Below are 16,271 nucleotides of genomic sequence, written 5' to 3'. Positions count from 1 at the left end.
TACTTTGTTAAGATTATTAGGATCCACAAAACCCTCAGGTTGTGTCATGAACACTTCCTCTTCTAGAAACCCGTTCAGGAAAGCGGTTTTGACATCCATTTGCCATATCTCATAATCATGAAATGCAGCAATCGCTAACATTATTCGAACAGATCTAAGCATAGCAACTGGTGCAAAAGTTTCATCATAGTGTAAACCATAAACCTGAGTGAAACCTTTTGCAACCAATCTAGCTTTGTAGACATCTTTATGTCCATCCATGCCGATTTTAATCTTGAATATCCACTTACACTGAAGAGGTCGAACATCTTTAGGTAAGTCAACCAGGTCCCATACCTGATTATCGTACATGGAATCCATTTCGGATTGCATGGCCTCGAGCCATAGCTTATAGTCAGAACTCATAATAGCTGCTTTATTGGTCTTGGGTTCATCACTTTCTAAAAGTAAAACCTCATAGTCACCATCTTCCTCGATAATACCAAGGTATCTATCAGACTGGCGACTAACCCTTTCTGACCTCCTAGGTTCAGAGGGAACAATAACTGATTCAGGCGTAGAAGGAACATCTTCCTGTATTGTCATATCAGTTTGTGGCTCTTGAACTTCCTCAAGTTCAAATTTTCTCCCACTCTGTCTTCTAGAAATAAACTCTTTTTCTAGAAAGACAACTTCACGAGCCACAAACACTTTGTTCTCGTTACTATTGAAGAAGTAATATCCACAAGTTTCCTTAGGGTAGCCTATAAAAATACACTTTTCAGAACGAGGTGCAAGCTTATCGTCAGACTTGCTCTTGACATAAGCATCACAACCCCATACTTTCATGTATCGCAGATTCGGGACTTTCCCTTTCCATATCTCATATGGAGTTTTGTCAGTTGCTTTAGTGGGACTTTTATTAAGTGATTGTACAGCAGATAAAATGGCAAAACCCCAGAATGACTTAGGTAACTCTGTTTGACTCATCATCGATCGAACCATATCTAATAAAGTTCGATTCCTCCTTTCAGCCACACCATTTAATTGTGGTGTGCCAGGAGGAGATAACTGAGATACAATACCACAGTTTATAAGGTTATCTTTAAAGTCATTGCTTAAATATTCCCCACCACGATCTGATCGTAATGCTTTAATCTTCTTATTTAATTGGTTTTCAACTTCATTCTGAAACTCTTTGAACTTATCAAAAGCTTCACTTTTATACCTCATTAAGTAGATATACCCATATCTACTCATGTCATCGGTAAAAGTAATGAAATAGTTATAATTACCTCTAGCAAAGGACTTGTCATTGGGCCACAAACATCGGTATGTATTAAACCCAATAACTCACTAGCTCGAGATCCTTTTCCTAGAAAAGGTGAACGAGTCATCTTGCCAAGAAGACAAGATTCGCATGTACCAAATGATTTGAAATCAAAAGGTTTAATTATACCAGTCGACACTAGTCTTTTAATGCGCTGCTCGTTGATGTGTCCTAATCGACAATGCCACAAATAAGATAGATCAGGATCACCTGTTTCGAGTCTTTTACTATCTAAATGATAAACATCATTGCAGGTATCTAGAATATAAATTCCATTGATTGAAATAGCTTGGCTATATACAATCCCATTAAGGGAAAAAGTACAACACTTGTCTTTAATTACAAAAGAAAACCCTTCTGTGTAATACCCCGTATTTTATATAATCAATTAAACGGATATTATTATATATTAGTTATTATACATTTATATTACTAATTAAGTCGAGTTAATGGTGAGTCGATAATTACGTTAAGCTATCGTATGTTAATTGAGACGGGTTTATATGGAATTCGAAATGTGAACTAACCCATTTAAGTGGCCCAATAGCATGTTCAGCCCAATTAACCCTAAGCCCAATTAACCCTAAACCCTAAACCTAATTAACCTAAACACTACCCAAATCCCTCCCTCAACTCGCCTCCCTCACGCCTCCCACCTTCATCAGCTTCCACATCAACTTTCATGCATAGAGAGAGAGAGAGAGTGAGCCTGGGTGTTGACGGCGCAGCAAGGAAGGCCTTAGGCCGTTGGTCGACAACCGTGGGTGGCCCCGTGGCGGTAGTGGCGGCGAGAAAAGGTATGAGTCAACCCCTTTCCTCTGTTTTTCGCATTTACGCCGTGGGTTGGTTGTTGTTTCGTGACTAGGGGAGGTGTTCCTGGTGGTTGGTGTCGGGGTAATGGTAATGGGTGGTATGTGACGAGTGTAGTGGTGGTGGTTAGGGTGGTTTTGGGTGGTAGTAGTGGCTGTGAAAGGCGGCGGCTCGGGGGGAGTAGAAACGGGTTTAAGCTGTGGTTTTCAGGCGAGTTAGAATGGGTAGGTTGGGGTGGCGCCACCGTGGACTCGGGGGAGGTCGAACCGGCGGCGCCATGGCTCCTGGGTGCACTGCTTGACGGCGAGGAGGATGGTGGTTGTTTGGCAGGGGGTAGTTGTTGGTTGCGGTGGTTGTAGGTTGAGAATTAGGGGTGTTTGGTTAGGCACGGTGCTGAACCAGGCCAAAAGACGGCCCTGGTTTGACTCGCCGGCGACAGTCGACCCCAGTGGGGGTGGTCGTTGATGGCTGGGTCAGAGTGGGTGTTTGGACTGGTGGCTGACACGGTGGAGAGGTGGCGCGTGGGAGTGTGGGAGTGCGTGTGAAGGGATGGTGGTTGATGACGGGTTGTTTTTAGTTTTGAAACGGGTTTTTCATAGCTTAATCATTATAATTCGTTATTTGGTCGTATTCTTAATTAATTAATTTCATTCCCGAGTTAATTAAATAATTAAAGACGGGTTTTGAGTCGGGTTGTTGAGTTGTTCAATTGTTTGATTCGGGTTTTCTTAATCGTATAATTCGTTAATCCTTTAATTATCATTTTGGTTTTAGTTTCGAGTTATTTAAAATAAAATGATAATTAATAATAATTAATTAATTAGAGACGGGTTAAATAGAACAGTTACTATATCGGGAAAGTTTCCATTTTTTACGAAATTCTATCTTTAATAACTCTCTATTTTGGGAACGGGAATAGTTAAGTAATTGTTATCATTTAATTATCTTTCAGAGGGCGAATTGTTGTGGAATATTACTGGACACCCGACTATTTGACTAGCGATCGAGGTAGGGAAATACACTTGACTTATTATCGTTGTTGTTTAATTGTGTTGACTTGATTCGTGGTTGTTGATTTACGTTATGATTCATATATGGGAAGATGATTGACTGAATTGATCGTATTGAGTATGATATCACAACATCGGGTAACCGGCATGATTTTATGATTTATAAGTTCAGTGATTTATATATATATATATATATATATATATATATATATATATTGTGTTGCATTAATTTCTGTTGAGAATTTCATATGCATTGGAGTTGGAGGATGGTGTAGGAGTGACGATGTTGAGATACGATGTGAGTTGTGATAAGGCCCAGGCGGGTTCTGCAGGACTTGCCCTGGTGTCCTCAGTGCGAGTGGCGGATTGCTACGGTCGATATATATAGTCTACCGGGGATCGGTATGGTTGGGTTGTCCGGGTTATGAGATATGAGAAATGAGATATGAGATACGAGTTGAGATGGAGATGGAGGTGACGGAGGATCATGCATATCATATTTTGTTGTTTAATTGTTTTCCCTACTCAACCTCGTGGTTGACCCCGTGTATTCATGAACACCGTGATGACCCAAATATTGGCGAGCGGACTTGACGGTTAAGAGATAGAGCGGGAGCTGGATGGGCGTGAGACACTGGATCTGACGACTTAGTAGCTAGATCATCATCTAGAAGACTTTCACTTTTATTTATGTTAGTTCTTGTAATCTGACGTAAAAGAGGTTTTGTAATAATTAAGTTAAAAACAATTATATAAATTGCCTTGGAGTTTAATTTGTTATTCACTACCTCGGGAAACCGAGATGGTAACAGTCCGGTTTATTAGGGAATGTCTTGACGAAGGCTTCTTTTATAAATCGGGGTGTTACAAAGTGGTATCAGAGCGAACGATCCTCAGGCCTAAACCAATGAGCCCAATGAACATAGGATGTGTCTAAATAAAATGAACCCCGGGATAGAACTGTTAGGAGCACACTAAGGTAAGGTATGAGTTAGGGGCCCCCTCACACCGAACCAGTGGCCCTCTCAGTTGACCCGGAAACCCTGAGTGTATATGAGAGAAAGGGTAGAATAGTTGCTTGAGATTGAGCATGAAATTCATATATCGTTGCCTAAGTGTTAACTGATTGATACCTTGATTATTGCATAAAAGAGTTGATGTATACCTTGAGACCCATATATTCTAACCATTCTCGCAGACAACGCTACGGTAAGTATTTTGTATGAATGATGTGTTGATAGTACTATTATGTCTACGAATATGCGGTTATGTGATCCCAAAGCCATGCTAGTATAGTCTTGTGATAGTAATTAGAAACACTATTGAATTATATGTTTTAGTCGTAGCAATCGTGATTTAGATGTAAGGAGTAGATCGAGATGTGAAGGGATTCTATGGGGTAGATGTTTACGTAAGTACTGTGTGAGATTTAAGTTAGGATGGGTTAGTATCGATAGTATGGTTGTAAGAGTTTGGAACATAGAAAATGAATGACTTAGTGATGAAACTCGTTTTGACTGATGTTACTCTCTAATTGACCTTACTGCCATTCCCTTTCTGTTTATTGCCTATGGATGAAAATTATATGCGAGATAGCCTTGGGAGTTAGTGTCCATTTGGCGTTGGTTTCATGCTTATATGATATACGGATTAGGAGTAATAAATATTTTAGTGAGCTGTGGTTAGGAAGTTCCTGTGCGGTGATGTTTTGACCAACAATTTTGTAAAAATCCTCATTTAAATTATACTAATAATCTTTGCATAATTCCAACTCCATCGACCCGAATATTCGCATATGTTTTCAAATTAATAAGCCACGAAAAATCTTGATGTCTCAATATTAAATAATAAGTTTTGCAAACTGACCCAAGTTTCGCACCAATTCTTTGTCACATGTTTGTTGGACCAACTGAGTTGTAAAATTCTTTAAAAATGGAATTCTTGTACTTTAGACCTAATTCTTTTTCCCCTGTGTTTTTAACTCTCCGTGTTTTATAAAAATAATATGAATCAAGTTTTAATCGAACGGTTATTTATTCGTGATCTTTGAAAGTTACAACGTGAATCAAAACATTTAAAATGTGCGTTCTATGTTGAATTTTCATACAATTGTTTGGTTAATTCATGAGCTTTAGTAACGTGAATTTATAATGTTTTATATGACGATAGTAGCACGCATGTTCAGTAATTATGTATCTTAACAAGTGATAAAATTAAAACTTAGTTGATAACATTGTTGGCATGATAGTATGAGTAAAATGGGATAGCTTAATTGGATTCTTAATCGAGGGTGAAATGTTTATACGAGTCCAGTTGTTTGCATACGTTATATACATTTGGCATGTTGTAACATTTCTGGCGTGTTCATCATATTTGCATAATGGTCGGATATATATAAATATAAAACTATATTGTCATATCTTGGTAAAGTTGGTGGCGTTAAATGTTAAATTGATTGTTCTAATACACTCGCATGAATATTTATAGTAATTATGTTTAAATGTTTACACATGTATGGTAGTAATGAGTATGTCTAAATGTTCACACATGTAGGATGCATCTGAGTTCTAATGTCTTTCATATGAGTTGAGTGCCCATAGTTATATTTATTACCTTCATCGCATTAAATTATTTCAGTTAAACCTAAACCTATGACATGATAACAAACAAAGCATGCGTTATTTCTTATCGGATATGTTCGTTATTATATCGTCATAAAATGCTAAAGTGATTCTTGCAATTGTATGGGCATGATATAAAGGAGACTGTTTGATATAACATGACAATTGACATATCTATATTCTCGAGTCGTTACTATCAATTATATTTTAATAAAGTTTGTTTATGATAATTATATTGGCAATTATAATGGGATAACCCTTTGATGATTCACATGATATGCATTGGTTCCAACGATAGTCGTTCATTAGTAAAGATAGGACTGAAATGAATAAGATGAACCTGTAAATTACAAATATATGAGTCGACACCTAAGCTCGTTTTGTTTGAAGGAATTGAATTAAGTTTATCTGATTTTGAGTTTCGTAGTAAGTCGTAAATGGATTCTATGGACTACTCTGTTATAAGATTTATGTTAGGAAAGTTATTCACCGTCAGGTATGAAAGTAAAAGTTTTGAAAATGAAGTTAAATTTTGTCGTGTGAGTATAAATCCGGAATGAGATTTCCAGCCAATGTTTGGTGGTATGGTTCCATGATATTTGCTAGTTGGAGGAATGAAACTAGAACGGAGTCACAAGTAGTGGGTTAATTTAGTCAGGTTGTTCGTTCATGTAGCGAATTGGTAGGTTGTGGTTAGTTACGAATGTCAAAACGGGAAATGTAATGAGGTGATTTAAGTGAGTTATGTGTTAACATGGTATGATTTATATTAGCATGATATGTAAGGAACACTTGTAAAATTGGTGTAGTTAAATACATTTAATCTTTTATGTCATGGTGTTGGGTGCAGTCTAAATATATTTAATACCAAGAACGAAATTTTATGTATGATAGTCTTGTATGTTAACTTTCCAATATCGCCGTTTACTCGCTTGTTTGACTCGACCAAAAAGTTGTAAAAATTTGTCAATCAATGTGCATTCGTCATTCGTGAATAAATCCCAAACCCTTGTTATAAGGATTAAAAATATTTCTAGGATGATAAGTACTGCGAAACTGGTTATCTTCATTTTTTCGGTGATTACGTATCCGGACCTAAATCGTACAATTAAGTAAAGGAAAGTCGATTTGGACCTATTAGGTTATAAATTTTCATAAATCGATTTATCAAAGTGTTGACCCTAATTCTTTTCTTATGTTGATTGATCCCCTATGTTTCTAAGGTATGAGATTACAATGATTGGTGAAATGAATAATTACTAATGATTTTTACTGGTAACGGTGGCTTCCTTGAGAGAGCTTGTATATTGATTGTCTTTGGTAAGGATTAGTTAACTTAAGCGTGAGTTGTGAATATTTTATCCTCTTTCAGTTGTTAGCAGTAGTTTGAGAACTTTAGTTATAATAATGAAGGTTACGAGGACGTAACCATGTTTTTAGTTGGGTAGGATTGTAAAATCTTAATGTTTAATTTTCACTTGTTTGTAGATCGTAGTTTTGATCAAGTTGATATTTCGTTGTGGGGTACCTATGCAAATGAGTTCTATATGTTTTATTCATACTTCTGTTAGTTGGTTGAGGTGTAAAAGGAGAGTATAGTTAAACTACTGGTATTGAGTTATGAGTTGTGGGGCCTTTGTGCCAAGTTACGTTTACGGTCCAGTGAGACCTTGGTTATTGAGTTACTTGAGTTTGAGATCGGAATTTAGATGGAAGATGACGGTGTTCTCAGATGAATATTTAGTTGTTATACATTTGTGTTCTCAGGTAGTTAGTAGTTGTAGTTAGTGGGTTAAATAAAAACGAGCTAAACTTCGGGACGAAGTTTATTTTTAGGAGGGCAGAATGTAACATTTAGTATTTGTTAGGTTTAATTGATGTGTCAAAAGTGTGTGTTAACCGTGTTAGAAATGCGTGACGTCCGTAAGTACGATATACAATACCCTTCCGAGGTTTGAGTATGGGAGCGAACTTCAGGACGAAGTTCATTTTAAGGGGGGGAAGACTGTAATACCCCGTATTTTATATAATCAATTAAACGGATATTATTATATATTAGTTATTATACATTTATATTACTAATTAAGTCGAGTTAATGGTGAGTCGATAATTACGTTAAGCTATCGTAAGTTAATTGAGACGGGTTTATATGGAATTCGAAATGTGAGCTAACCCATTTAAGGGGCCCAATAGCATGTTCAGCCCAATTAACTCTAAGCCCAATTAACCCTAAACCCTAAACCTAATTAACCTAAACACTACCCAAATCCCTCCCTCAACCCGCCTCCCTCACGCCTCCCTCCTTCATCAGCTTCCACATCAACTTTCATGCATAGAGAGAGAGAGAGAGAGAGAGAGAGAGAGAGAGTGAGCCTGGGTGTTGACGGCGCAGCAAGGAAGGCCTTAGGCCGTTGGTCGACAACCGTGGGTGGCCCTGGTGGCGGTAGTGGCGGCAGAAAAAGGTATGAGTCAACCCCCTTTCCTCTGTTTTCGCATTTCTGTCGTGGGTTGGTTGTTGTTTCGTGACTAGGGGAGGTGTTCCTGGTGGTTGGTGTCGGGGTAATGGTAATGGGTGGTATGTGACGAGTGTAGTGGTGGTGGTTAGGGTGGTTTTGGGTGGTAGTAGTGGCTGTGAAAGGCGGCGTCGTCGGGAGTAGAAACGGGTTTAAGCTGTGGTTTTCAGGCGAGTTAGAATGGGTAGGTTGGGGTGGCGCCACCGTGGACTCGGGGGAGGTCGAACCGGCGGCGCCATGGCTCCTGGGTGCACTGCTTGACGGCGAGTAGGATGGTGGTTGTTTGGCAGGGGGTAGTTGTTGGTTGCGGTGGTTGTAGGTTGAGAATTAGGGGTGTTTGGTGAGGCACGGTGCTGAACCAGGCCAAAAGACGGCCCAGGTTTGACTCGCCGGCGACAGTCGACCCCAGTGGGGGTGGTCGTTGGTGGCTGGGTCAGAGTGGGTGTTTGGACTGGTGGCTGACACGGTGGAGAGGTGGCGCGTGGGAGTGTGGGAGTGCGTGTGAAGGGATGGTGGTTGATGACGGGTTGTTTTTAGTTTTGAAACGGGTTTTTCATAGCTTAATCATTATAATTCATTATTTGGTCGTATTCTTAGTTAATTAATTTAATTCCCGAGTTAATTAAATAATTAAAGACGGGTTTTGAGTCGGGTTGTTGAGTTGTTCAATTGTTTGATTCGGGTTTTCTTAATCGTATAATTCGTTAATCCTTTAATTATCATTTTGGTTTTAGTTTCGAGTTATTTAAAATAAAATGATAATTAATAATAATTAATTAATTAGAGACGGGTTAAATAGAAAAGTTACTATATCGGGAAAGTTTCCATTTTTTAGGAAATTCTATCTTTAATAACTCTCTATTTTGGGAACGGGAATAGTTAAGTAATTGTTATCATTTAATTATCTTTCAGAGGGCGAATTGTTGTGGAATATTACTGGACACCCGACTATTTGACTGCAGTACTGAGGTAGGGAAATACACTTGACTTATTATCGTTGTTGTTTAATTGTGTTGACTTGATTCGTGGTTGTTGATTTACGTTATGATTCATATATGGGAAGGTGATTAATCAATTGATCGTATTGAGTATGATATCACAACATCGGGTAACCGGCATGATTTTATGATTTATCGGTTCATGATTTATATATATATATATATATATATATATATATATATATATATATATATATATATATATATATATATATATATATATATATTGTGTTGCATTAATTTCATTGAGCATTTCATATGCATTGGAGTTGGAGGATGGTGTAGGAGTGACGATGTTGAGATACGATGTGAGTTGTGATAAGGCCCGGGCGGGTTCTCGCAGACTTGCCCTGGTGTCCTCATTGCGAGCCGGCGGATCGGCTACGGTCGATATATATAGTCTACCGGGATCGGTATGGTGGGTTGTCCGGTTATGAGATATGAGAAATGAGATATGAGATACGAGTTGAGATGGCGATGGAGGTGACGGAGGATCATGCATATCATATTTTGTTGTTTAATTGTTTTCCCTACTCAACCTCGTGGTTGACCCTGTGTATTCATGAACACCTGTGATGACCCAAATATTGGCGAGCGGACTTGACGAGTTAAGAGATAGAGCGGGGAGCTGGATGGGCGTGAGACACTGGATCTGACGACTTAGTAGCTAGATCATCATCTAGAAGACTTTCTCTTTTATTTATGTTAGTTCTTGTAATCTGACGTAAAAGAGGTTTTGTAATAATTAAGTTAAAAACAATTATATAAATTGCCTTGGAGTTTAATTTGTTATTCACTACCTCGGGAAACCGAGATGGTAACAGTCCGGTTTATTAAGGAATGTCTTGACGAAGGCTTCTTTTATAAACCGGGGTGTTACATTCTGTGTCTAACACAGATACGGATATTATATTTCTAGATAGCGTTGGTACAAAATAACAATTATTAAGATGTAACTCCAACCCCGAAGCTAAACTAAGTACATAAGTTCCTACTGAGACGGCAGCTACTTTAGACTCGTTTCCCATTCGGAGATCGACATCACCCTTGTTTAGCTTTCTTATGCTTTTTAGGCCCTGCAAATGATTGCACAAATGAGAACCACAACCAGTATCTAATACCCAAGTTGTATTTGAAGCATAATTTATGTCTATCATAAAAGATTCGGTTGAGAATTACATGTTGGCTTCACAATGCCAGCTTTTATGTCATTCAGGTACTTAGTACAATTACGCCTCCAATGTCCCTTGTTATTACAATAATTACAAGTATCTTTAAGAGGATTACCCTTTATAGGTTTTGGCATGGTAGAGCAATTCGCAATTGCTTTACCTTTTCCCTCCACCTGAACGGCCTTCTTACCTGCGTTCCTCTTAAACTGCTTCTTCCCCTTCACGTTAAACGCAAACACATCTTTCCTCGTACTCCCACTCAATCCCATGTCCTTCTCTGCTTGCACAAGCAGAGAATAGAGCTCATGTAAACTCTTTCTCATGTTTGTCATATTGTAATTTATCCTAAATTTGGTAAATCCCTTGACGCTCGAGAGAGAGTGGAGCACTCGGTCCACCACAAGTTCGTCGGGGATCTTGCATCCCAACCCCTCTAAAGTTTCCACGTACTCAATCATTTTAAGTACGTGTGAACTTACAGGTTGACCATCTTTGAGGTTAACCTCAAAGAAACGAACTGCGGTGTCATATTGAATTATTCTCGGGGCTTGAGAAAACATAGTAGAAAGCCTCGAGAATACTTCATGTGCATCGCGAAACTTGACACATTGCCTTTGTAAAGCAGGATCCATTGAAAAAATCAAAACATTTTTTATTGCAGCAGATTCCTTTTGATAATTTGAAAAGGCCTCCCTTACATCGGCAGTGGCCCTAGTACTAGGCGAAGGGGGAGAGGGATCGACAAGGTAGCGTAATTTGCCATCACCTGCGGCAGCTAATCGAAGTTGTTCCTCCCAATATTTAAAATTACTACCGTCGGCTTTTAATACATATTTGTCCATAAAAGAACGTAGACATGAATCTCTAGCTATGGTGGCGGTTTCACTAGTAGAAGTCATCGTGATTGCCACAAAGGAAATAAAGGAAAGATTAACATTTATCGTCTAGAAATATTTAACTTGTGAAACTATTTAACAAGTTCCCATTTATATAATGATCTCCCACTGAATTATATAAATGATTCCAAGATCCAATTTTATATAAATATGGGCGACTGATTCAACCCATATTTATCCCGTTGAGTCCAACCAATTTTCACGCGTAATAACTTTTATTACCCTACTTACCCAACGTAAAAATAGTGTACCTCGGTGATCCGAACCTACCTCTAATGAAGAAGGGATTCATAAGTGCTATTATTTGGTAAGGCTTAGTCTCAATTTTAAACAAATGTGAGAGATCTTATCAATTTACTTGTCTATCACTTTTAAGTGAACTAAATTAGTGAATGCTAGACAATTAAATCGATAACAACAAAAATAAAACATGTAGTGACGATTTGGCATGAATGCATAGAAGAATTAAAACAAACAAGTCCTAATATGGCCACCTAGTTAATCTAATTAACTAAAATTATTACACTTCGGAAACCAACTCCTTGGTCCCTTGAGTCTTCATAAATTGGCCTCCTTCTTTAGGATTTCGGAACGCCTTTCCGAAAATACCGTCTTCATGAAAACTCCGTCTTTAAATGCTTCATCTAATTACAAATAATTAAATTACATAACAATACCCTATTATACAATTTTTAATAAAATTAAAATAAAAATATTAATTAATTACAAATTAGGCGATGCGAAATCGCAATTAATTACAAAACAAGTCGACATTCCCTTACATTTCGGGAAATACCAACTTCTACCTATGGCCATATTAGGAAAAATTACATAATTATAATTCTAAAAACCATTCATCTAAATGAATAATAAAATGCATTATGGAAAATGACATGCCAAATCGTCTAACTTACCAACAACGATCATTTGAGCTTGCTTTGACGGAATTTTTTACCAATAAAAAATTCATAATCAATTCTTAAAAAACTTTTAAGACTTATTCATCATACTAATCTGGTCTAATATCAAAATAATTATTCTCAACAATTATCTTGAATTTATATGGGAATTAAAACACAATTGTGACAGAAATGATATAATAATTCACAATTATCATACAAAAATTCCATTTAATTTAAAAATTTATGGAAAAATAAATTTCAAAGCCATGAACATTCTGGTCTTACACCAAAAATGCCATGCAAGTGAAAATTTTTGTTTTTAAAATTTATTTAAAACGATTTCACAATTTAATCGGTAAAGCGACAATTTTTACGATTTAATTCTAAATCAAACTATAAAAATTGAAATGACTTAAAATAAAAAAATTTACATTTTGGAACAATTTCCAGGAGCTAAAAATTCTGAAATTTCGAGCCCTAAAATTAAATCAATATTTATTTACAAAATAACCATTATTTACCCATTTTTATCAAATAAAAATCAATAAACTACCTAAATTAATCACATTAATCTAAAGTATCTACTTATCTCATAAATAGAACATGTAAGTGGTTATTTATAAATAAATATGCATAAAATTAACATGCAACCCAATTTAATTAATTCTTAATTAATTTTAATGCATTTTTACTCAATTTTATGCCATTTTAAGTTATAAAAAGTGGAAAAATTTAACAAAAAACAAATTTTCGTGCCATATCATCTTAAGACCATATTATTAACATGCAAGACCATATTATGTGATAAAACTAATTTTAGCAACATAATATCAATTTTATTAATTTATCTCATAAATTACTAAAATCGTCTTAAAACAACATGCATATATTTAACAATGCTCTGATACCACTTGTTAGTTATTTAGACTAAATTAATACTCATCTTATGATATTAAAATTACAAATTAATTTAAAGTGGTCTAAATCTACATGCATGCAAATAAAAGTATAAAAGATGGTATTAAACCATCTTAAGACAAAAGTTCCTTACATTGTATAAGGCAAAATATGGGCACTACAAAGGTCTCCTACCTTTATAGTTCTTGAGCTATGAAACTATGGATGATCCTCCAAGAACACCAATTACCAATATAGGTAATCTCCTTAGGTGGCACCCAAGATTAACCCAAAATACTACTAAAATTAATAACTAGTTAATAGTAGTAGTAACCTTGTAATTGTATATTTGATGTACTAATTAATATTATTACTTTGATAATATTATTAGTTAGTTTTTATATGTGTTTTAAGATGAAAATGATGAACAAAATAAGAAGAAAAGTTGGTCTCTTGGTGATGATGATGAACCGGCCAAAGCACACAAAAGGACCAAATTTTCTTCAAATTTTTCCAAAAACCTATGAAATGGTGTGATTAAGTGGGTATTTATAGGCAAAAATGGGAAACAAAACTAAGTGGAAATTGCCACTTAATGGACACTTGTTGTCCTCTCAAAAAACTGGTCAAGTGGACATATTTGAGTCCATTTCGGTTTTCGACATTTGCCCCACAAATGCTTATAAGTCTTATATTTAATTATCTTACATAATTAAATATTAATTTAATTATTTAGCACTTAAATAATACAAATTAATACCAATGATTACTTAACCATTAAGTAATCATAAGACCATTTTATCAACATACAATGTGTCAATATTATCCCACTTAGCTAATTTTACAACCTCTTGTAAAAATTAAATAGCTAATTAATTCCATCTCAAAACAAATACACATATCGTATAAAATTAATTAATTAACAATTAATTAATAAATTCTAATATATTTATTTATTATTTAATATCACATAATTAAATAATAAATCTCCTTGTCCCGAGTTCGTAACCCGTCATCAAATAATACATTTACGTGACTAACTAAAAGTCAAATAATACAAGGAATTAATTATCTCGTATCTCATACAAATAATTAATTTATTCTATTTAGGCGTCATCCTATAGGTGTGACCTAAAGGGATCAGCTAATCACCGCCGTCACACGACAGTAATGTCAAACTCTAGTCAGCCAATCATTAACGATGACCAGCTGACAATAAAAAAAAATCCCTGATATTCCTTTTACGAGATTTATTATGTAAACGCACTTATTGTGGAGGACACTACTCCAACATTCAATTTGTTTGATTGTACCAAATCATTGTTGATATTAGAATGTAAGTACACCGATTCGAGAATCAAAGGGTATGCTGGTTCAATTTACTCTGGGCTACCTCCTTTGATTTTTTGTTTACGTTGCATACATCTATTTTGGAAGTGCCCATCAGCAAAATTGATATTAAAAGTTGGATTTGTTAATAGCAAGTTTTCAGATTTGTTTATTAAAAGGGAGAAATTTTGAGATTGATAAACAAAGATGATACATCAGTGTTGCGAGGCTGTTGTCTTTATTTTGCAAATAAAGGTACAATAGCAAATTGGCAGATTTAGGTCAAGTTTATGTGAAAGAGCTTTTACTTCTTAAAAGGAGTTTTTTCATAAACTACTTTTTGGAAAAGTTGTAGTTGTTTGGCCTAGCTTTTGTAAAAACACTTTCTTAACAAATGGATGTGTTCGGCCTACTTCCTATTTTTCAGTTTTTTTTTTTTTTTTTTTTTTTGCTTTTTAAACTAACATTATTAATAACAACATCTTTTGAATAAGAAAACTTGGGTTAAGAAAATCAAAATTTTGGTAAAGTTGCATTATTAATCTCCCTCTTAAGAAATTCAAGCAAATATACAATTATGACGTATCGAAAATAAATTATTATGATTACACATTATCGTCAAATCAAAAGTGTGCTAACAAATAGATAGATAAAGTTAATGTTTCTAATATAAATTTTAAGATTGTCTCATGTTCATAAGAGACTTAGCAATAGAATTACGAACAATAGACATGTTTTCATCATCTGCAGCATCGTCATGCTCATTTGAATCATCTTCATCGTCATGCTCATCTGAATCATCTTCATCTTCTACGTTGGGCATATAATTTGGATCTGCGTCACACTTATCAAACTCTTCATCTTTCAGCGCATTTTTTCGAATAAAATTATGTAGCGCCATAGTTACAACCACTATTTTACATTGTGTAGAAAATTTATAACTGGGTATGTTAAATGATATTCTCCATCTGTTTTTCCAAACGCCAAATGATCTCTCTATAACATTTCTAAGAGATGCATGTGCAAAATTGAATATTTCAAAATACCCAGTTGGAGGTTGACTTGATCGCTTATAATCAGCAAGATGGTAACGTGCATTTTTTCCCTTAAAAGGTGCCAAATATCCTTTCGAATTTGCGTAACCTGCATCGACTAGATAATACTTACCTAAAAAGAAAAACACATTTAGTACTAAAAGATAAAATAAAATGTAAATTGAAATGAAAAGGGAGGAAAAAACTATGTAACTGACCTTCTGGAGGATATGGAAATATATTTTTCCCTTTTAATTTTGCTAAAGTTTCACTGAGAATTCGAGAATCGTGTGCAGACCCTTCCCAATTTCCCATCCAGCTAAATGGTAAAGTTTAATAACGAATAAAAAGTTACTACTATTGCACTTTGAAAAGTTAGAGGCAATAGGATAAAGTATTTACCCTTTCTAGTGATGCTCTAGCCAAAAATCGCATATTGGAATCATTGTTCGTCTCTTCAGATGCAAATTGTTGAGTCGATGCAAATTGATGATGCATAGCTTGATGATAATAGTTTTCTAGTATGAAACAAAAAAAATATCAGTCAATAAAATAGATTTCATATGTACAAGTTGAGATATCAGTTATACGAACAATCATTCATTGAACTAAAAGACACTTATATTCTACCATTAAACCCACTGTGCAGTAAACTGAACATATACATTTTGACTCCATTTTAGTCTGAGTCACTCAAAAGGAAGAAAGCTAAAAAAAAGTATCAAAGATGGCACAAAGTTTTGTTTAAGACGGAAGTATCCGTCTTAGCCTTAAGACGGG

This window comes from Silene latifolia, chromosome Y (assembly GCF_048544455.1).
Source record: "Silene latifolia isolate original U9 population chromosome Y, ASM4854445v1, whole genome shotgun sequence".
NCBI lineage: Eukaryota > Viridiplantae > Streptophyta > Magnoliopsida > Caryophyllales > Caryophyllaceae > Silene > Silene latifolia.
This window is presented reverse-complemented; position numbering follows the sequence as displayed.